The following is a 23,585-nucleotide window of genomic DNA, read 5'->3' as shown; positions in this document are numbered from 1 at the left end:
ATAGATGTACAACTGTTACCTTCATGGTATTCAGTAATAGATGTACAACTGTTACCTTCATGGTATTCAGTAATAGATGTACAACTGTTACCTTCATGGTATTCAGTAATAGATGTACAACTGTTACCTTCATGGTATTCAGTAATAGATGTACAACTGTTACCTTCATGGTATTCAGTAAATAGATGTACAACTGTTAACTTCATGGTATTCAGTAATAGATGTACAACTGTTACCTTCGTAGTATTCAGTAATAGATGTACAACTGTTACCTTCGTAGTATTCAGTAATAGATGTACAACTGTTACCTTCATGGTATTCAGTAATAGATGTACAACTGTTACCTTCGTAGTATTCAGTAATAGATGTACAACTGTTACCTTCGTAGTATTCAGTAATAGATGTACAACTGTTACCTTCGTAGTATTCAGTAAAAGATGTACAACTGTTAACTTCATGGTATTCAGTAATAGACGTACAGCTGTTACCTTCGTAGTATTCAGTAATAGATGTACAACTGTTACCTTCGTAGTATTCAGTAATAGATGTACAACTGTTACCTTCATGGTATTCAGTAATAGATGTACAACTGTTACCTTCGTAGTATTCAGTAATAGATGTACAACTGTTACCTTCATGGTATTCAGTAATAGATGTACAACTGTTACCTTCGTAGTATTCAGTAATAGATGTACAACTGTTACCTTCGTAGTATTCAGTAATAGATGTACAACTGTTAACTTCATGGTATTCAGTAATAGACGTACAGCTGTTACCTTCATGGTATTCAGTAATAGATGTACAACTGTTACCTTCGTAGTATTCAGTAATAGATGTACAACTGTTACCTTCATGGTATTCAGTAATAGATGTACAACTGTTACCTTCATGGTATTCAGTAATAGATGTACAACTGTTACCTTCGTAGTATTCAGTAATAGATGTACAACTGTTACCTTCGTAGTATTCAGTAATAGATGTACAACTGTTAACTTCATGGTATTCAGTAATAGACGTACAGCTGTTACCTTCATGGTATTCAGTAATAGATGTACAACTGTTACCTTCGTAGTATTCAGTAATAGATGTACAACTGTTACCTTCATGGTATTCAGTAATAGATGTACAACTGTTACCTTCATGGTATTCAGTAATAGATGTACAACTGTTACCTTCGTAGTATTCCTTCAGCAATAGCTACACTCCTGTTGTTTCCTTTGCATTCCTTTCTTATAGCTGTACAGCTGTTATTTCATACAATTACTTTGATAATAGCTGTACAACTGTTGCTTCCATGGCATTCCTTTATTATTAGTTTACAACCATTACCTTCATGGTATTCCTTTGGTAATAGTTGTGCACATGTTGCCTTCATGGCATTCCTTTGGTATAAGTAGTGCATCTGTTGGCTGCATGCCATTTCTCTGGTATTAAGGGTCTTTAAGGCTCAAGTCTTTTTACTATGCCAGTCACCACAGTCATAATGAAGTCCACCACCAGTCTGTAAGTTATTCATTGAGGAAAAGATGTTTGAAATGAGTGTTGCTAAATCTTGGATCATGGTGGACACTTTACCAAACCTAGTAAGAATCTTGTAAAAGGATGTCATCACAGCATTAACTAACATGAGTATTAGGGTTTTACAAATGGAAATCTGGCAGAGCCATCTGTCAGTATTGACAAATATTCTGTATTGCATTGTTGTTGTATCTTTCGGCTTTTCCCAGTTAGGGATCGCCACAGCGGAACTCCGGTCCGCTAATGATTGGCAGTAGATTTTTATGTACTGAGTTGCCAGCTCTGATGCACAACCTTCAATGAAGTTACGCCCATTCACTCATGTCTCCACACAGAAGACGCTTTAGCTGAGAATTGAACAGGACAACGTCTTTCTGTGAGCCGACAATGCTACCGCAGCACCACCACATACTGGCCTGTAACGATCTACACTTAAGTTCATTCATGGCAGCTTTACTAAGTGTGACATCTGCACTAGAACATTTTTATTTTCTGGATTTATACCCCCTCCCTCATTTTTCTCTATAATATGATCCATATTAGGAAAATGAATCGTATCCCTAAACATTGCATTTGTTTTTACTGCCCTATGGTATGCTTTCTGACAATTTTTGTACTTCTTTTGTTCTGTGTTTTTGAAATTGCCATTTGTGTACATTTCAGCTGGCAGTTACTATCTGCTGATAGTTATCTGTCCTTTTTATACTTTGCAGACCTTCTCACAATCTCAGTACCTTGCTTGTTGCTGTTTCTCTTGTATTATATATTATTAAGGTAGAATTGTTTCACCTGTTTCTTAACTGTATTTTTTTCCTGTTTCTGCTTTTACTTCTTACAGAATCAAGGTCGTTGACACTGATAGTTCTTGTGTTATGCTCATGTAATCCTTTGAAGCATTGCCATGGTGCTTACCTTTCTCTGTTATTACTACTGGAGTTCTCGTAAAGTAATCAGCTGTGTTTTCCATTTATCTTCTATTCTGTGCTTTGAATTGATGGGGTTACCATCATTCTAAGCCAAGTAGAGGTTTTACTTTGAGGTTATAAAGACATTCTCCACTGGCTTCTGGTTACTTATCTATGAGAACTCTTTAATGGATAGCAGAGCTGTAACTAGTGCAAAGCAAAGGATGCAGCTGCCCAGGTCACAATCTGTTAGGGGCTGTGAACATCAGGTGCTCATGGTGCATGTGTGCAGTAGTGGTACTGATTTATAAAGCTGCAGAGATACCCTAGCTTCATAAGTGCATGCCAATAAAGCATTTGCAGTCATGACTGAAGCACTGAATGGCTCAGCGTTGGATGATTACTGTAGCAAGCAACTTGCTACAAATGTAAATTGATACAGTCACACAGAAACCCTTGTTTTTTTTTTTTTGTTTGGTTTTTTTTTTTTTTTTTGGGCTGCTCAATTTTGAGTTGAGGGGCACGCCAGTTTAGGCAACTGCAAAGGATGCTAGATAACCTACCTATGTTTAGTCAAATAATATATCTAAAAATTATTATAATTCCAGACTGTTGCATTTGCTTTTTTCTGTTTGCAAGTGTCTCCTTTCTGCATCTGACAGTGACCTACTCACACATACTATTACCTAGTCTCTTTGATCTTGCAACTAGTTTAGGACCACTTTCAAGCCTCCTAAACTGGCATCTACTTCTACTGCTACTGCACACTGTGATGAAAAATGCATTCCTGTCACTAGCATTTAACTTTTTATTTTTATCACATTTTGAACTAATTGTAATTGAACTAGTGCACATATATCTCCTGGGAGCAATTGCACAATTTGTTGCAGAAATAATTAAATAACTATTGCTTAGATTATTTTGAAATTATCGTAGAAGTTAGCTTACATCTTATAAACTATTACATGGATAATTTGGAAAAGAGTGTGACAGAATTAGTTTATATCTCATATTAATAAACATTTAGTTTTGTTACCTAAGAAAACAAGGGAATGAATATTCATAAAATGCAAAGAAGGCTGAGCGAGGATAGGATGGAACATTTAAATGTTTGAATATTCAAATATTTAAATAATGGAATGTAATACAACATAATAGGTTGTTTTAAACACTGAGAATGGTTTCTTATTGGTTTTAATTAATTAGTGGTAATATAAATACAGGAAATTAAAATGCACTGGTCATCTGATGAAGTCGAATGCTATAAGACGAAAACGCATTTTTTTATGTTTCAAGGCATTCATGGTTTTTGTGTTTGTATTGGTTGCTTCTACGTATGTGGCTTAAACAAATGAACTAGCAAACATAATTTTCATCTCTGCTCCGTTCTTCTCGGCACCTTTTGGGATTATTAGTTGATTCGGTGTTGGTTTTACTCTTTTTTCTTCATATTAATAAAGGTTACAAATGACAGAAAGAGCATGGGAAAAGTATTGTCTTATAAAGTTGCAGAAGTTGAATATTTCATGTCATGCACATTGCTAATATTTGATTTAGGTAACACAGTTTTACATCAATTCAAAATGTTTATATCTTTTATCAGTTCCCGTAATGGTTCTGTTATTGAATGAATGTCTGGTATAAGACAAAGGCAACAGTGCCAAATTGTACACTTGAGATGGCCCAAGAGTTCCTTTTTCTTTGGGGTCACAAAGAAGCTGCAAGAGAAATGTGGAGGGAAACCACATAAAAGAAAATAGACAAATTAAGTTAGTAGAATTTTCTGACAATGGACATGGAAAATCAGCTGCAGGCCATGAAAATGATAGAGCTCCCACTCATAATCTATACTCATCAGGCATAATGTTATTCCCATTCTAAGGTAACCTGAGTTAAAATTAGGAAAGAGATAGCTAAAGAAATGTATGAGACAAAATTGGGATAAATTTGTACTAGCTTAAAAGCAAGGTGGGCTGGGTTAACCTGACCTAGAAGAATAGCATAAAGCCACACAACTAAAACAAACTTATGTTATGCAGGATAAAACTTATGTAAGTAAATGGAAGAATATTTTGATAGAATAGGAAGGAACAGGGAAGGAACAACTTCTATTGGTGATAGCATAACATGGGAAATAAATCCTATAAGGAGTATAAAATTCTAAGTACAGTCATATTTCAGGCAACAGATAAATCAACTACTACAACATAAATTTATTAAGGAGTAGAAATCTACAATATTACCACAAGGGAACAGAGGCAATGACATGGGATAAATCCAAAAGGATTTTAATTTAGTAACACTGTGGAAAACAAGACAGAGAGAACTTATGTTCTGGAAAAGGTTGCTCAACAGTGGAAAGGTGTTTTATACTGAGGTTAGTGAAAGAATAATTCAGTCTCCAGCCCAGTGACTACCTAACATACATGGGTCTAGTTACGAGATAGAGATATGACCTCAATACTTAATAACAGTGAATCAATACCTCAGTTAATAAAATATATCTGGAAAACTAGATCTGAGACAACTACTGTGTAGAGCATACAGAGCTATATTAGACAGGATAAAGCAGATAGCTTTACAATACACACTGGTCTAGACTAATAATAGATAAATCCTGAAAAAGGAATAGACAGAGATATGTGCTGAGTCTAAATATGTTACAAAATCTAAAAAGTTTTGAATGTTTGCATGGTAATGCTTGCACAAGTATTTCTATACTCCAGCCAGGTTAGCCTATATGGTCTCACAAAAGGATGATTCACACTGGTGGGGTGAAGAGGAAGCTAGGAAAAGTTTGGAACATATAATTTGGGAGTGTAGTGGTCAAAATTATTTTAAACAGGATACACAGATAGTTCATAGGTCTATAGGTAAGTACTAGACTAGCTGACCTTGCAGGCCATTTTAAGTCTAGCAAGTTTCCCTTTAAAGGTGAAAATAAAACTCTCTACCTTTTGTCTTTGAGGTAAACACCTTAACCTTTAAGTCAACCCTCTAACCCTTAAGTTGGCAATAAGGTAACAAATGATCAGCTGTTGCTAATTAAAAGTATATATGTTATTAAACCAGGCTAAGACAGTAGTTTTAAAATGTGATTTGACACTAATATGTTTATTACTGTTGGCTGCTAAAAATTTAATCATGAGGAGATGGACGATTAGACACAAGCCAATGATACAAGAGGTTAAAGGAATTATGGAAGAAATTAAGGAAATAGAATTGAAAACAAACATGAAAGGAAAGCTTACAATCAGCAAATAGACTAAATGGGGAGTTAATTTAAAATGCATAGAATGAACGATGCTGGCTGGACTCAAGAAAATAACCTAAAAGGGATATTTAGCATCCTAATTAATTTGTCAGAAGTAATGATTGGAAATAAATTTGTCCTTGTCATAACAGTGGCATACTATGTTGAATAAGAGTCTCATACCTAGTTCTAGCTTAATTTACATTTTATGCAAGTTGTGTTTTTAGCTCTATTTAATTTTCAGAGAAAGTAACATGGAATGGTTTCTTTATTCCATCGTGCATTTACTAAGTGCTATGTAAATTTATAATGTGAGTTGCAGACTGATTGTCCTTGCACCTTCTGTATTACCATACTTGCTTGGAATGAATGCATTTAGAAATAAAATATTTTGAAATTCAAAACTTTGAGCTGTAGTTTGTCATTCTTAACTAGCTAACATCTAATTGCCTGGATCTGGTAATCTTTCCCTTCTTTAAAAATATTAAACACTAAAACTCAAGTAGCCTTCTTCTAAATTCATATTTCTTTGTCTAATTTTATTACTAATGATTTTCAAGATGACAGCCTCAGAGCTGCTGATGGTTTTTGGCTATTTTTGCTGTCTGTGTATAAGTGGTTGTATTGCCAAAATGTTTGGCATATTCTTAGGGTGTTTTCATATGTTCCAGCTTTAGACTGGGAAACCTACACCATCCCTAATGCGCAAGCACAGAGATTCCTGGACTTTGCTAATACAAATGCCCTGGAGAAATTAGTCAAAGTACCCACTAGGGGTAATAACATCTTGGATCTTGTCCTTACTAATATGGGAGTATCTTGCATCATCCTTTGCTTATCTTCAGCATTTGTTTGGTCTGACCATAAAGCAGTCTCCTTCAAAGTAAAATTGAAGCCACACATCCCTTCCATCCAGGGTACCATTAGAAATTTGAAGACGAACTACCTACTCTTAAATGATGCATTGGCAAACTTAAAATCAACAGCAAACCCAGTTAACTCTACTGAATATGCAGAAACATGCATCACCACACTATACCAGCAGTAAACAGCTGCACAGCTGCAGCTGTACCCCTTAGGAATATGTACATGGCAAACCCCAAAAACAAATCCACATGGTGGAACCATAATATCGACAAGCTTCATAATTAAAAAAAAGGCTTTTGACAAAAAGAAAGAAGGGTAATTCCCGAATGTTAGAGCCCTTGTCAGTGAAATAAACAAACAACCCAGGAGTTAATAAAATCCAACAAAGCGAAGTTCGAGGCTAAAACAGCTACCCAAGCCAAAGACAATCAAAAGGCATTTTTTAGTTATGATCATAATCTCAAAAGCACAGTGCAGCAATGCACTGAGTTGATTATAGACTATATGAGGCTGTAGATATACTGACCCTACTGGCTAATAAAGTTAGCTTTAATTTTATCCCTGTCTCCCATCTAACTGTCCGTCAAGAAATATCTGAAACAGACTTGCCTCCAGCTATCACTCAGGACCAAGTCCTAAAAATGCTATCAAGAGCTAAGAATAGTACATTGATGGGTCCTGACAATATCCCTTGGTGCATCTTAAACAGCAGGAAGCATGATTTAGCCACAACCCTAACAATACTGTTCAGTCACAGCCTCCATAAAGGCTTTGTACCAAGTAAATGGAGAACACCTACAGTAATGAGAGGACCTTCCATAGACCTAGAAAATTACAGACCCATAAGTCTGACCAGCCTCATATGCAAAACCAAGGAAAGACTTACTATGCAGACACTCATTCAGAACATAGGGAGCCTCCAAGCCCTGGACCCATCTCAGTTTGGATTCATCAAGGGCAGGTCATGCTTACTCAACCTGATGGATTTTTTGAAAAGGTCATCAAACGAATGCACAAAAGCAAAATGGTAGACAACACATACCTTGACCTGGCCAAAGCTTTTGACACAATTCCCCACTCAGGCAGAGTAGAAAAGGTAAATAAACTGGGAATAAACCCTTGCCTTATGTCACTCACTGGATTGTTAACTGTCTCACAGATAGGACACAGGAAATCAGAACAAGAAAACTTATGTCATCAGAGAGACCAGTCATCAGTGGAGTCTCCCAGGGGTCTGTGCTGGCACCTTTACTGTTTGGCATCTACTTTTCTGAATTAAAAGCCAATATCAAAGGGCTCTAGCTGACTTAGTTTGCAAATGACTGCAAGCTAGGGGCACTGAATCCCCAAATGACTTAACCATCCTGCAGGAAGGTTTGTCCCAAAAAAGAAGAAAAAAAAATGGTGCCAATATCACGGACTAAAACTAAATGCCTATAAATGCATTTTCATGTCTTTTGGGAAGTCATCTACCCTGGAGTACTACCACATTGACAATATGCCCCTAACGGTTCACCAAGTTGTTTGGGATTTGGGAACTTGATCTGAACAGTGACCTAACATTTGACTAACATACATCCATAGTTGTAACAAAGTCCTATATTGCACAGCTTAAAAGCAAAGTGTATGTAGATCTAGGAATGTCATTGTCCCTCGTTACTCAGCCTGCATTCAGGCAAACCTTGAATATAATGCTCCCATTGGCATGCATCTGTCCAGATACATGCAGCAACTGAAACGTCCACAGAGATATCTCATGAAAAGGATACAAGGCCTAAACAACATGTCCTACATAGACTGAATCAAAGACCTCTCACTATACTCAGTATCCAATAGACTGCTAAGAGGTGACCTGAGTCTGGCATACAAGGCATCCTCTGACCCAATACTGATGGATTTACTGCACGTCAGCAAGTCAAATGGCATTAGAAATACGCAGGTAAGAAATCTAAACCTCTTCTGAATCATCAACAGAGTGGTTTAGAAGGACTATGTCTCACAGGAGGATACTGCTGCTGTGGGACACACTCCCCATCCACTTAAAGCAAAGTTCATCCCTCTCCATATTCAACAGCAACTTGGATCTATGGATGGGAAACAGAAGATTTACACCAGGATTGTCCCCCGTACTACTAATGGACAGAAGCAGCTACTAAATGCTTTATCCTATGCATGTGCCCCTTCAAATTATCTATGATATGATCCCAGTTTTTCCTTATTAAGGGTAATATTTAATTATCAACTATGGGATGGGTAAGACCAATAATTAGCCAAAAAAATGGACAATTTATAAAAGATTACCAGCATGTATGTCTGACTTCAGAAGTACTCTATGTAAGCTAATAGCAAATATTTTCAAGTATAATGAGCAAGAACAATCCTAGATAAGTTTATGTCTGTTTGAAGAGGTCAAATATGCATTTTTGTTGTAATATTTAAAGTGACAGAAAAATAGCTTTTGAGGCATAGTAGTTTTCTATTATTGCTTGCTCCTCTGCAATAAAAGAAGTTTGAAGGGGAAGAGTGACATTTGAAATTTGCATTTTTTCCTGGGGTTTCATTCTTTTTTTTTTACTTGAAGGCACTCAGCATTTTGAGTGGTGACATTTCAATAGGAAGACTTTTCTTCCCTTAAGGACATAAATGTAGCTCAGTGGATCTACAACATTATTTGTTTCAATAGTAACAGCTTTGTCAGTGGCATCCTTGCACTTAAAATATTCAATTTTCTGGATAAATATATATAAATCTGGTGTTGAATATAATAGATATATTTTGAATGTGTACTGCAATCCTTACAGGTTCATAGGTGTTTACTAGGCTAATGACCACAAGGGCCTTTTTAAGCCTTGCCATGCATCCCAAATCTCTGACGAGTTCTGATACCCTTGATAAGTGTAAGCATGGGCCTTGGAGATGAACCATTTACAGGTTACCTGTCTGTATCAAAGACATAGGTGCCAAACCAGGGATGAATTTCTGATTTCCCATCCAATTGTCCAATGTGCACTTTTATTGGGTTAGGGAGGAACTCTGCTTTACATGGATGGGGAGCATGTTCCATAGATGGGGTAGTCTCTGGGATACATAACTATCTCTCCAGGAGGTCCTAGTTATAACACAAACAAGGTTTAAGTCTTTAGAATGGGTAATTCTGGTACTGTTTGTTTTGTGGATATGCAGGAGGTCCATCAGAGTGGGGTCTGACAATGCCCTGTATGCCAGGCATAAATCTTCCCTCAAAAGCCTGTAAGAGAATAAAGGGATAGGGCCTTGAGGTGGTCTGCATAGGACATATTACTTATGCCCTGTATTCTTTTAGTGAGGAACTTCTGTGGATGTTCCAGTTGTTGGATATGCCTGGTAAGGTACATACCAAAGGGGGCACTGTACTTAATGATAGGTCTGGTGAATGCCAAATACAGTGGAACAATGACTTCCTTGGACATAGATGCCATACCTTTGTTTATAAGTTGCGCAACATAGAATGATTTCCTCACCACTGTAGACACGTGATGATCGAAGGCTAGATTACTATCTATGTGTGTCCCTAAGTCCCTGACTATTGGGTTAACTCTAAGGGGTGTGTTGCTTTACCTTTAAGAGAAGGAAATTGGGTATAATGCAATGCAATAACTAGGGACATTCTAATAGCTATGTATTTTGTTGCCAGTACCAATAAATACAAGGTTATGTATCAGAAACAGTTTGGCATTATAATACTATAATAATGTTTTCTTTTATTTTTCTGTACAAACTTGTGAATTGCTGCAATATATCACTTTCAAGGACAAATAAACAGGCATTTTAGTTCTTATGCTATAAAATAAAATATATATTTATGATTTTATGTATTTGATCTGGCAACAAAATGGAAAATGTACATGTTTGTTGAAAACTGAATGCAAAACTATTTTGCAGCAGGAGTGATGGCAGAAATTATAAGAACAAATAATTTGATCAATAAAGCATGGAGTTATGAATGCATTGCATTGTTACAATACCACAATCACTAGCTTAAGTTCTCTTGCTCATAGACAGACTATCACAGCAGAATATATGCCTTCCTATAGAGTGCTCCTCCTTTGACTGTGAACATGTTGCATAAATTATTCAGAAATAAAAGCTTTGCATGTGGGCATTCACATATACGTGTATGTACATGCACACACACATGCACAGAAACACACAAACACACAAGCAGATTTGCACTATTCCAGTGAGTTAGCACATTAATTGAGATCAACTGACAGAAGTAGTCAGTCACTCTCATTCATGGACTTCTATATACCCCAAAAATAGCCACATTCATACCATGTATACCTGAGATGTTTGAAAGTTTTCATCTGAAAGAAATAATGGCAAGAGTAAAGTATTTCAATGTGTTGCTCTCAAACACAAGTAGTGCCCCTTCCTGGATAAGGAAAATCCACATAATCATTTAAATTTTATCAAGTAATAATTCTACCTTATCACCCCACCCCAAAATAACCAGTTTTGACTGCTTGTACCTTGAATGTTTGAATGTTATTAAGGAAAGTAATAATGGGCATTGTGATACATGTATACTTGTCTCATGTGCAGGCACTGAATCCTCCTCCCAACACAGTCATGGTGTTAACTGTTTTATTTTAGTCAAGTAACAGCTGTTTTAACACAGTCTCCCCCCATACTTCCACCCCCAAAATAGCCATCTACTGATTTTTTACACCTTGACCTTGCCTTTGGTGCTGAACGTTAAAAAGTCTGTGAGTTCTATTCACACAGCAACTAACTGGTTTAATTTCCCAGTACTGATACTGCAGTGCAGCATAAGGAGGTGCTGCATGCCTGAGTGTGCCATCCTTCAAATGAGATGTTAAACTGAGGTCCCATATGCCTGAGTTGGAGATATTTCAGGTGGATATAAATGATCCCTTGGCCCTTATTGAAAAAAAAGAGTAGGCAGATTCCCTAATGGCCTGGCCATATTTACCTAGTCAGTATTTGAAAGAATTGATAATACTGTACTATACTGGAATTAACAGAAAACAACTGAAATGAGACTGGAATGAATGTCTTTATCTGTTACTTACCAAAAAACAAGTAATCTCCGTGGTATCCCCGAAGTCTCAAAACAACTCACTAAAGTGTAGTGGGTCTAAAAACAAAACAGTGTAAGAAACTTCTCTGTGTGGAAGATTTTCAGTCCAGATATTTCTAGTTAATCACTGTATATTAATCAGATCAGACAATAGTAGTAGAAGTAGCGAACATAAACTCGTCAAGTCAAAAAGTAATAATAGAAAATATATTACCAGTATCAAATCATAAATATACAGTAACTGGGACATTGTCACAGGAAACCCTTTTCTGATTAACATCTTAGGTGAAGCCCCATCATTTGTTTATAGGAAGGCCAGGAATATTAGAAGTTTTGTTGAATTTAAACCTAGACCATATGAGAAAAGCACTAAAAGATGTGAAACTAATTGTGCATTTTGTATATTTATACAGCAAGGTGATAGTTTTTATTACCCTTATTTAAAGAAGATTATTAAAACCAGTGCAGGAGGTGACTGTAACACTAAAAAAGTAATTTACAGGGCACAGTGCAATGAATGTGATGCATTCTATGTGGGCAAGACTGTAAATAAACTCAAGCGAAGGATTTCATGTCATCTGTCAGAAATCCGCTCTGGATGTAAAAATAATGCACTAGCCAAACGCCTTTCTCTTCATAAAAGACACACACAGGTTTTAAGTTCCAGATCCTGGATCGCATAGACATGGGTGATCTTGAAGGAGACATCCCGAATATTCTGGAGAAGCATGAACTCATGTGACAATTAAAGCTGAACTCTTTTAGAAAGCCTGGACTAAACTACTACTGTTCAATTAAAAGTGCACTGGAACTTAGACAATTGCCACATTGTTTACATGACTAATTTTATTTTATTTTATTTTTTTCTACAAATTGGTTTTAAATACCATTTTAAATCATTTGAAATTTAAGTGTATATTTTGTTTCCATCATCATACATATATATTTTTTATTTTTATTTTTTTCTGGTTCTCTTTTTCCACTTTATTCAAAATGATGGTAATAACAATACTAACTAATTATACAATTATATAGGTTTTTAGGGTTCTTGTACACAGACCTGAAGAAGTCTGGAAGGATGAAAGCGATCTTTGTTAACAATAGGTTATGAAAATAGAAACTGATTTTTACATGCAAAATGTATATGTATATATTTATATATAATTTTTGATCGCAAAATGTACTAAGGTTGATATATTTCCAGCCATGTAGTATATTGCTTTGTATAAAATCACAGACTTAATAATCTACTTAATAATTTGGTTAAATAAGATGTACCATTAAAGTACATTAGGGCTATGTATTATTATGACAGCTACTAGGTAGGGCAGGAGCAGCTCAAATGTCACACTGATGGGGGAAGGGATGTGAATTTAACATGTGTACCAATAACACTTTGTTTTACAGCACAATAAACCACTCCCATGCCTGATAAAAAGTATATATATATATTTAGAAAGATCGTGAGGAAATTATTACCATATTTTTGTTTTACTTGGATCGCTTGTCTGTGTACTTAATAAATGATTTTCGACTGGAAACAGACTGCCTGCCTTGCTTGGATTACTTTCGAATTCTTAGTAATGCTGTAGAATTATATATTTTCTATTATTATTTTTTGACTTTACGAGTTTACGTTCACTACTTCTATTGTCTGATCTGATTAATATACAGTGATTAACTAGAAATATATGGACTGAAAATCTTTCACACAGAGAAGTTTCTTACACTGTTTTATCTGTTACTTACCCAAACTTGTGCAGAACAGGTGCCACTTTCTCCTTTATGGGCCAACTCTTTTTGTACTTTTCGAATTAATTCTGCACTTGCTGTAGTTTGGATAAGAATGCTTTATTAGATGTTAACGATATCCAAATACTGTGTCCAATACACAATAACAGTCTGTAGAAATTCTGGAAAGCTGGATAACAGTAACAGTGCTGATAAATATATCCAAGTTTTCTGCACATATATTCTGATTCTCCTGAATAATATCAACTGAAACAGTCTTTTCCTCCAGAATAGTATAGATATTTGATCTGACTTCTGTACTCAGGCTTGAGTGTCTGCACAACAAAGACCTTTTACACATCAGTGCAAAAACTGACTTCACTGACTCAACTGACTGTGTTTGAAGTATTTCCTGATAATACCAAATCCCTGTAATGTTTTACACGCCTCTTTAACCTTAGTTTCCAAGTCTTGTCTTGCATGTGCCACGCAGTCTATTCTTTATTTAGCACTCCATTACAAGTACATATATGTTTTCCATGAGAAGGGAACACTTTGTAGCTTTCCCTGAAACTGTTATTTCTGCATATCTCATGCTTAGCCAGCATGATTATCTTTTCATTTCTGATGAACTGTCTTTCCCTGAAACTGAATGCATACATGAAAACAGAAGTCTGACTCTATATTTTCAGGCCTATTATTCTACATTAATGTACTATAGTGAAGCCAATAAGAATACAGTAAAAACCATCAGTCTAACAGCTCCCCCTGAGGTCCCTGATGAAAATTTACTGGAGCCTTCTTTTGTAGTTACCTTTTATCTGTATTACTAACTACTGTCATATGGTTTGAATATATGGGCTTTATGCCACCTCACTCATAATCTGCAGAAATGTTTTAATAGTGATGTTCTTTATGGTCTTAAATGTACTATTAGTTAATATCTCCAGCAACTTGGCTAATTTACATAATTTCTTAATAGCTTTAACAGTTCCATATGCAGGAAATATACCTGCTCCAGTGATTACCTCACTACCTAGATCCATATTCCTTAGAGTCTTTAAGTCTAAGTTCTGATGCATGTGTAAAGTATCTAAAACCTACACATTATTCTGAAAATCAGTGTCTTTTAATTCTGTGGTTTCTAAAACTGGTTAGGCCAGGTAATTCTTTTAACCCTGCTGTTCCAGAAACAGCATGAAGAAAATGCCATACGCATCCTCAACCTGTCCCTGTGAGTCTTCAGTTAAGTTTGACAGAGTACAAACTGTTAACCCTGCCTGTTTTTTTCCTATCTCTGTATGCTGTAATGGTAAAATTATACTATATATTGCTTATGTTTTCTACTTTATGAACTGGTGCCTTATCGTACCATGATGTCTCTCTATTATAGAAAATGAAGCCTTTCCCTTTTATCCATAGATTTAAATATTCAAACATTGTACTGCTTAGTCCATTTTCTTTTTTATTATATAGCCTATCAAGCATGATGGCTATTTTTGAAGACTAACTGAAATCAGCACTAGTGGCATACCTTTATAACTGGTCTTGAAGCATAATTAACTTGTGTCTATAAATTTTCAGTCAAATTTGTAAGAATTCTATTTACCTTGACTTGACTGTGGATCAGAAGATTCTAGGCTCGACTCCGGGCTGGCTCGGCATTGAAAGAACTGATAATACTGTATTATACTGGAATTAACTGGAATCAGTTCACTAAGAATACAATGAAAACCCTCCATCTAAAAACATTTATGCCACTTCAAGTCCCTGCTGAAAAGAGGACACTGTCCTGCATGGACTACCCCAGTCAACAAAGAATAAATTAATAAAAAAATAAATAAATTAAAAGACTTGATATTTAGCAATGATTATAATTTGCTGTACTGTCATAAAAGCATTTGCTCCTCATTAATGACCCCCACATTAATCACAATTAAAATATAAAAAAATCCATAAATCATTGCTGTATGCTGTGCAAGCAGTTCAACACTGTAGGCATATGTTGTGCTAACAGCATTATCTTTTTTTCATTCACCTGTTTGAAAAAATATGCTCTGAAGATCACAGATTCTGATGTTTACAGAGATTTTAAGTAAAATAACTAGAGAATTCAGGATTAACACTGACATTAGTTGCTCTGAGCATCTGGTGTAGTGTATTTCTATGAGAGATGGAGAAAAGTGAAATGGTAAGTTAATAGTAAACCTTCTTACTTTTGGACTGCAATTTCATTTTTTTTAATTTAGATGCAACTAATTCATGTAGTAAAGCAATTGTCCTTATAAAATAATTATTCCTGATGAAATGGCATTCTGGTGTAGAAAAGTGATCATTTATTTTAGAACTATACTAATTATTTTTAACTAAAAGAAATAAAAAAAAGCTGTAGAAATGCCTACAGACCCACAGTTCTGGGGAGTGTGTGTGTGTGTGTGTGTGTGTGTGTGTGTGTGTGTGTGTGTGTGTTAGTACCCATCAACCCCCTCATGACTATACACATTCTCAGGTTGTTCTTTTTGGCTTCAATGGTTGCCCATTCTTGGATTCCCAATGACTCCTTAATGAACACCTCAAAGATGACCCTTTTTTGGGTGGGTTCTGACTCCTTGGGAAGTTGACTTCAAACATACCCATTGTTTAGGCTTGAGGATCAATGGATGAAATAGAGGGTGACAAACATGTGGCCTGGGAGCTATAATTATTGTGGTGGCTGGTCAATGTTCGTAGCTCTGGAAATGGTTAGTGTAATGCTTTCAGGATGTTATTTCCATCTCTGCTGTGTGTTAACTTAAAATGTCCTTGAATGCCCCAGGTCACTACTAGACATTTCACAGAAATCAGCTTCTTCCTCTCACCATCTCATTGGGATAGGACAGCTGGCTATCATCTGCTTCAATCTATACCCCAGTCAGTCCCACTAAAGAGCCAAATCCATTCCCAAATATGACCCATCAGTGACAAAGATTGACACCATGTTTCTGTGCCGACAGACAGCTTTATCCTTTTCTGCAGGTGCTGAGTTAGCTCGCCAGCCACTGTTAACTCACTCAAGCCTATTTTATAATTCCAGTTCACACCCATACCTCATTATGATATACAGAACTTTTTTGGGTCTCAATTCTTTAACTACGTAACTTGCCAGGAAGTATTAGATAGGGCAAGGAGCTATTAACAAAATAATACTAAGATTTTTAATCTATGATGCCCTGCAGTGAAAAAATGAATCTTTGTTTGCCACATATTATTCATATTTTTACCTGTATATCCATATGTTCATAACTGAGAGACCTACATTTTATTGAGTTGTATGGTGTGAAACACCAATGTAGGACACAGGACAAGTCACTGAAAATGCTGCATTATATCAAACTTCACTGGAAATATTGCTAGTTGTGTGTTAGTAATTATAAAAATAAATAACACTTCCATATGTACTTAATAGTTCAAGTGACTTACAAACTGCCATATGACATTAAATGAAACCTTAGATGTTGTTGAAGAAAACTGTATTTGATATTTACATTGTAAGATGCATATCTTGAGAGATATCCACTATTTGTTTTGCTAATTATACAATTAAACATACATTTTCACATTTCTGTAAATATCCCAGTAAACATGTACTTACAGAGGAATTTCTTGTTATGTGAAAGCTTACATTTGGTTAACAAAAATGTTCTAAATATAGCCAAAAAATGTATAGTCATACCCTTTGGGAAAAACAAGGTAACCCCAAGCTACCATATAGGTGGCAATCCACTAAGCACAGAAGAGGTTATCAGGGACCTGGGGACCCAGGTTGACAGTGGCCTTTCTTTTGACACTCAAGTTGCTAAAGTGGTTAGAAAGACCTTCTAGATTGCCCACCTGATCATGAAGGGATTCACATCCAGATCTAGTGAGGTCATTGTTCCCCTGTACTCTTCACTTATCAGACCAATGATCGAGTACAATGCCCCATTCGGGATGTATCTCACCTGACATCTGCAGCAATTGGAGAGACCCCAAAAGTTCCTCACCAAAAGGATAAAGGGACTCCAAAATCTGTCATATACTGCCAGATTGAAGAAACTCCAGCTCTATTCAGTTGCATACCGTCTGCTCAGAGGTGACATGTGCCTGACATACAAGGCCATGTCCAACCCGAATTAATGGACATGCTCCACCTCAAAAAATCCAAATCCACCAAAACCACTAGAGCAAGCGACTTAAACCTTAGCACGGATATAAATAGGACGTGCCGGAGGGATAGATTTATCACTCAGAGACTCCCTATGCTGTGGAATAAAATCCCGATCCATGTGAGGCAGAGCACCTCGCTGGCTCTGTTCAAGAGAAATCTTGACCTGTGGATGGGAGATCATAGGCTTATCCCGGGAATCATCTCTGTGTCACTGCTGGACAGAGGCACAACAAACTAATGGGCACAGTATTTTTTCATATAAGGGGTGGCGTAAACAACAAAAATTTGGGCTAGGCTTATAAATGCCTTAGGGCAGATAGCCTAGTATAAACCTATGAACCTATGAACCTATATGTCTAGACTGCATAGTTTTTAAGATATGAACATTTATGAAAGTTTAGAAAAATATAATTTGGTGTGTTTGTGTATTATAATATAGTATAGTATTTGTGTAAAAGTTTATGAATACACTATTACCACTGTAAATAATGCTTCTTTATTGAAAACATTGGTATATGTACTGTTCTAAAAGCTTCTATTTTTCCCAAAATATTTACATTTCTTTATTTTATGTTTTTAAGTTTATTTCTCAGAAAATGCTCTGAAATGCAAGATGTGTGTAGGCTGCTAGAGGTGTGATATTCCGCACCACATAGGTATTAAAGAACTAAAGGATTAGCCAATTCCCTTTGAGTCTGTTGACTACTTTTATCATGATGTTATCACCTTTATCGTCCACTAAGTTCTTTCAAATCTAATTACATCATCACTGCTATTTATCACGTTTAATTTCTTGGATGACCTGTTGAATTAAGTGTTATAATATGTGTGTTACAGATCTTACACACACACATACACACACACACACACACACACACACACACATATATATATATATATATATATATATATATATATATATGGGTGCGAAAGACCAGAAGAACGAAACGCAGAACACTGAGACGAAAACAACGAAACCCCAGAACATCGAAAAACACGTAAGTTCACAAAACACACATAACACACAAAAACACACACACAACTTCCCCACACTACTAAACAAAACACCCTACACTAATGATAGGCAGGGGGGAAAGTCCCCCATGCCACCTACTTTATATTCTAACTCTGAGATCGCACAAACAGACACACAAGGCAAACACACACCCACACAGTACAGTCCCTCACACACACACACACACACACACACACACACACACACACACACACACCACAGTCCCAACGCACACATGCACACAGCATTTCCCCTCACAAATACACTCACACACACAGCACTAATTCAAACATTTTAAATTTCGTGCTTTTTATTCTTTGATTTTGTTTAAAGTCTCGGCGTTTCAGATTTCAATCTTCTGGTCTTTTGTCCAACTAAAGTAGACCCATATATATATATATATATATATATATATATATATATATATAGATTCATAGGTGTTTACTAGGCTAACGACCACAAGGGCATGCATCCTGAATCTCTGACAAGTTCTGATACCCTTGATGTTTAAGCATGGGCATGGGAGATATAATGAAGAGCTTGTGGTGTCTGTCTGAAATTCCATTTGATGGTTACCTGACATCAAATTTATTAGTTTGCACCATAAAGTCATTGATGATATCAGCCACTGATGAAATCTGACTGGTGATTTGATGGGATCTATGTGTAGCTTTACTTCATAGTGTTACAAGTCTCCAATGCATTCAACCACACAAGTTGACTAAAGTTTCAATCCTTTACGTCTTGCTTGTTATATTATTTATGTTATTTGGTATTGCTATCACCTTTGTGATATTGCAGCTGGATAGGTTAACAAACAAAACTCCATTCCTTCATTTTTCAACTCTTTTACTATTGTATTTTTCCACTCTCAAAAAAAAAAAAGAAAGCAAACATACTTAATGTATAAAGTTACAGCTGAGATGTAATTCATTCTAGAATTTGTTTTTAAAAACTTTGCAGTACTTTAAACTGTCAAAATATTTCCCTATTTATTTTATTTGCAGAGTCACTAGAGATTTTTAGCATTATTAGATTTTTTTTATGTTTTATAGTTGCCACAGGTGTTAAATTATTTTGACTTGTATGTCTTGTGTATGCACATGTCCTCAACTTTTGCCCATTTGCTATAATATGTCTCATTTCTATTTCCTTATATACATTTTATGCAAATCAACTCTTAAACTGCCTGTCAATGTATTCATGCCTGATATATGCCTTGCTTGTTTTTTTATGATTTGTCTCTTCTGGCCCTCCCCTTTTATGGTTACAACCACCCGCCCATGATGCCCCGCTTCACTTAAAACTCACTACCTGAGTTTGGCGGCTTTCTCTCTATCCTATTTTTCCCCTCCTTGCCTTTCCATTGTCACTCTGGTGGAACAGCTTCACCCTCTTAGATGTTATACCACTTTTGTAAGGTAATTTAGTTCTGAAAAGGTCTAGGTATTTCTGCTATACATTGTTTGTAATATCTGATCAGTTTAGGTATTAATATTTCTATTACATGTCTATACTTGTATTGTTTAAATGTATAATGTACAGCTTATTCACACATAGAACCCAACTATTTATTGTAGACCATAGGATTGCATATGGTCCTAGAAAGCCAAGAGATTGTGCTCATTCTGTTACTTACACACACGCCATCCGAAACTGTCTGTGCACTTATATTCTGCTTAGCTGACTATATCGAGTACTCCCAGGCTCATATTGTTAAACATGGCTTTACCTTATTATCTATCAGTTGTATACAGCTGTTACCTGCATTATAATGAACTAATCACAGACTCTATTCTGCTGTTACAATGTGTGTGACTAGCCCACTACAACACTGCCTTATCTTAATGTGTGTTAGTGGTACGCAAAGCGTCTATCGACAGTTGCTGCAATGGGCCTGTTTCTGTTGATTATTTGCCATACTGCAAACAGTTTACAGATTGGTATACCTCTGAAATAAGAGTTGCCAATTAAAGTAGGCAGTGTTTCACTACTATTATATAGCTTTCTATGCTGTAAAAGCCCCTGAACACTCTCTACACAAGTGTTCGCTATCTACAGCTACGACATCCTAGGTGTTTCATGTAGCATAGCTGTAGTGATATATTGCGACTTGTTATTCAGCTCTTATAATCTAATTCTAATGTTCCGTATTATGCCTAGACTAGTTCAATGGTTGGCTTAGCCAGAAACTAATGCTGCATTTGTCTTACTGTATATTTATGTTGCTTATTTAAAAATGTATCACCAAATATGACTCAAGCCGAACTGGATATAAATTCTATGTGACATTTTGTTTGTTTCTCACTCATACTGAATTGCATTGGAGTAATATACACTGTTTTTCACTGTAATTGAGCAAAGTATTACCTTTCGCTATTGTCCCTTTACTATCTATAACTAACGTTTTGCAGACATACTCTAGCTCTCTCACCCTGCCTAAACCTTCCATACTACCTGATACCTACATACCCTCTCACGTCTAGTTACATTTCGTCATGCTAACTGCACACTTCACTGTTGTGCCCTTGCCTTTTTACTTGCTTTTTTATTATCTGCTTTCCTCCTTAGATATATGTGGCAAGCAATATGATTTCGTCCCTAGGTATATAAGGCATACTGTCTTACTGTCCGTATCACTCCTAAATAATACCATCATTTCTCTTTCTAGAAACTATACCCGCTTCTTCAGCTGTACGTCCAAGCACCACTACTTATATAGTGACCTGCGACATTGGGACAAAATGTGGCAAAGTGTACCTGCCTTCTGGGACACTCTCCCTTTCAAGATCTCCAACATACAACAAGAAATCCAAAGTATGTTCTAAGAGTGAATATTGTAACTGAGTTAGTTTGGCCTCTGCTTTCCACCAGAACTCCACACTCTTCGTATAGTCACAACTTCTCCCTGAAACGCTCACCTTTTTTTCTACTTCTTGTCCAGAAACTACCTATAATTAATTTAGGCTAACCTGCTCATACTTCTTTCTCACATCACCTCACCTTTCTAAAATTCCCTGACTTTCTAACATAAGCTTTTTCTCTGATAACAACATATCTGACTGACCATTAATCTATGTTATATCTTCTGCCTGATATATAGCCAGCCCTTTTATCTCTACTAACTTCTACAGTACACTACATCCTAGTTAGAAGTCTACTTTCTATTTCCTTACCGTTAGGCATTACTGACTCTTTTTTTTGTGGGAGCAGTTTTTCCCACCTCGGTCTAGCCCCTCTCAGTTCCCCTACCCTACCTCCATTCCCACATATCCCCTCTTTCCTCAAATTTATACACTAAAGGCCACTAACCTAACATTACTTCTCCCAGCCACATCACACCACTGTCGCTACATCAAAACACTACTCCCATACTAACCCTTATTGCAATCCCTCCTACCCTCCCTATAGTAAATTAGAATAACCCTGTCAAAACAATAGCCATACTATCAGCTTTGCCATTACAACTAATATTAGTTAACACAACACCCCTACCAAGGCCTAAATAAGATTAATATAGCTCAGACAGCAACTATATCTACCTCATCACTTACCATGATCCACCTAAATATATTTACCCAATCAATAATATTAACAATCCTTATACTACTTGCACACATTACTTCATATCACATCTTTCTACCTGATGCATCATCCCATCATATCACCTCTAACACTCACACTACAAAATCAACACCTCTAACCCCCTCCACCACTCTACCTATCCTCCTCATGAACTTCTTTCCTTATAGCCCAAATCTTCCAATCACAGCGGTAAACACACTACAAAATATGATAAGTACATAAATAACCTCATAAGAACCAAAGCAGACATTGCAGCCAGACTATCTCTTAGTGGAGAAATACATCCCAACCCCAGCCCATCTGTTAGCAATATACATTTAAATAACCATAATCTATCTCAATAACACATTATACTTCCTAGAAAAGCTAATGACCTGCTCATGCTAAATATGAATGTCAGAAGCATAAGCAAAAAAGTCCATGACCTTCACACTAATTTTTACCTATATTCTCCTGGCTTAGTATTATAAACTGAAACTTAGCCGAAACCTGACATTTCCAATAATGAAATTCTAGCACTAGGCTATAATATCCATCGTAATGATCATACACCTAAAATAGGAGGTGGTGTAGCTTTACTATTTAAAAATCAACTAAACATAGAAAGCTTGGATATACACATACCTATCCTAGACAATGCAGAACTTATACTGACAAAACTAATAATTAACCCTGGGAAAAATGTCAGTATAATCAGTTGCTACGTACCACCCAGCAACAACATACCAATCCTAGAAACCTTACTTAACTGGGCCTCTAACAGGAAACCATCATCTTGGGGACTTTAACACTGACTTTTTAACTTGCACCTCCAGCTCTCCCACCAATTTCATCAACATGCATGGATTTTGTTAGCTCATCTAGTCTCCAACTAGAATCAACAAATCCACCAAAAGACCGTCAATACTTGACTGGATTCTAACAAATAGACCAACTCTTATCTGTCAGTCAGGATACCTCCCTGACAGCCTGAATGATCACTTCCCTACATTTGTAATAAGATATCACTCATATCAGGAAAAGCCCACAAATTTCCAGGTAATAAGAAACATGAAAAATATCAATCCACCTACCTTTACTAATACACTAAATGGATGTAACTGGAATCCTCTCAAGAATCTCAACCTTGACAAAGCTGTTCAGTGCTTCAACTCTACCTTCCTAGACATCTTAAATTCTCAGGCCCTTCCCAGAACCATTAAAGTTAAATCCAACTACATACCCTGGATGACAAAAGATACTAGATTTCTGCTGAAATCCAGAGATAAAACCTTGGACTAATGGCACAAAACTGGATCCCACACTGACAGACAGACATATCTTGAACTACGTAACAAGTCAAAGAAATGTGTCAAAATTGACAAAAATATCTGCTACCACAGTATACAAACTAAATAGCAAAATAACCCCCAAAAATTGTGGAAAGCCATTAACAACATTCT

The sequence above is a fragment of the Protopterus annectens genome, chromosome 8.part0 (assembly GCF_019279795.1).
Source record: "Protopterus annectens isolate FY-2018-M chromosome 8.part0, PAN1.0, whole genome shotgun sequence".
In the NCBI taxonomy this organism is placed as follows: domain Eukaryota; kingdom Metazoa; phylum Chordata; order Ceratodontiformes; family Protopteridae; genus Protopterus; species Protopterus annectens.
This window is presented reverse-complemented; position numbering follows the sequence as displayed.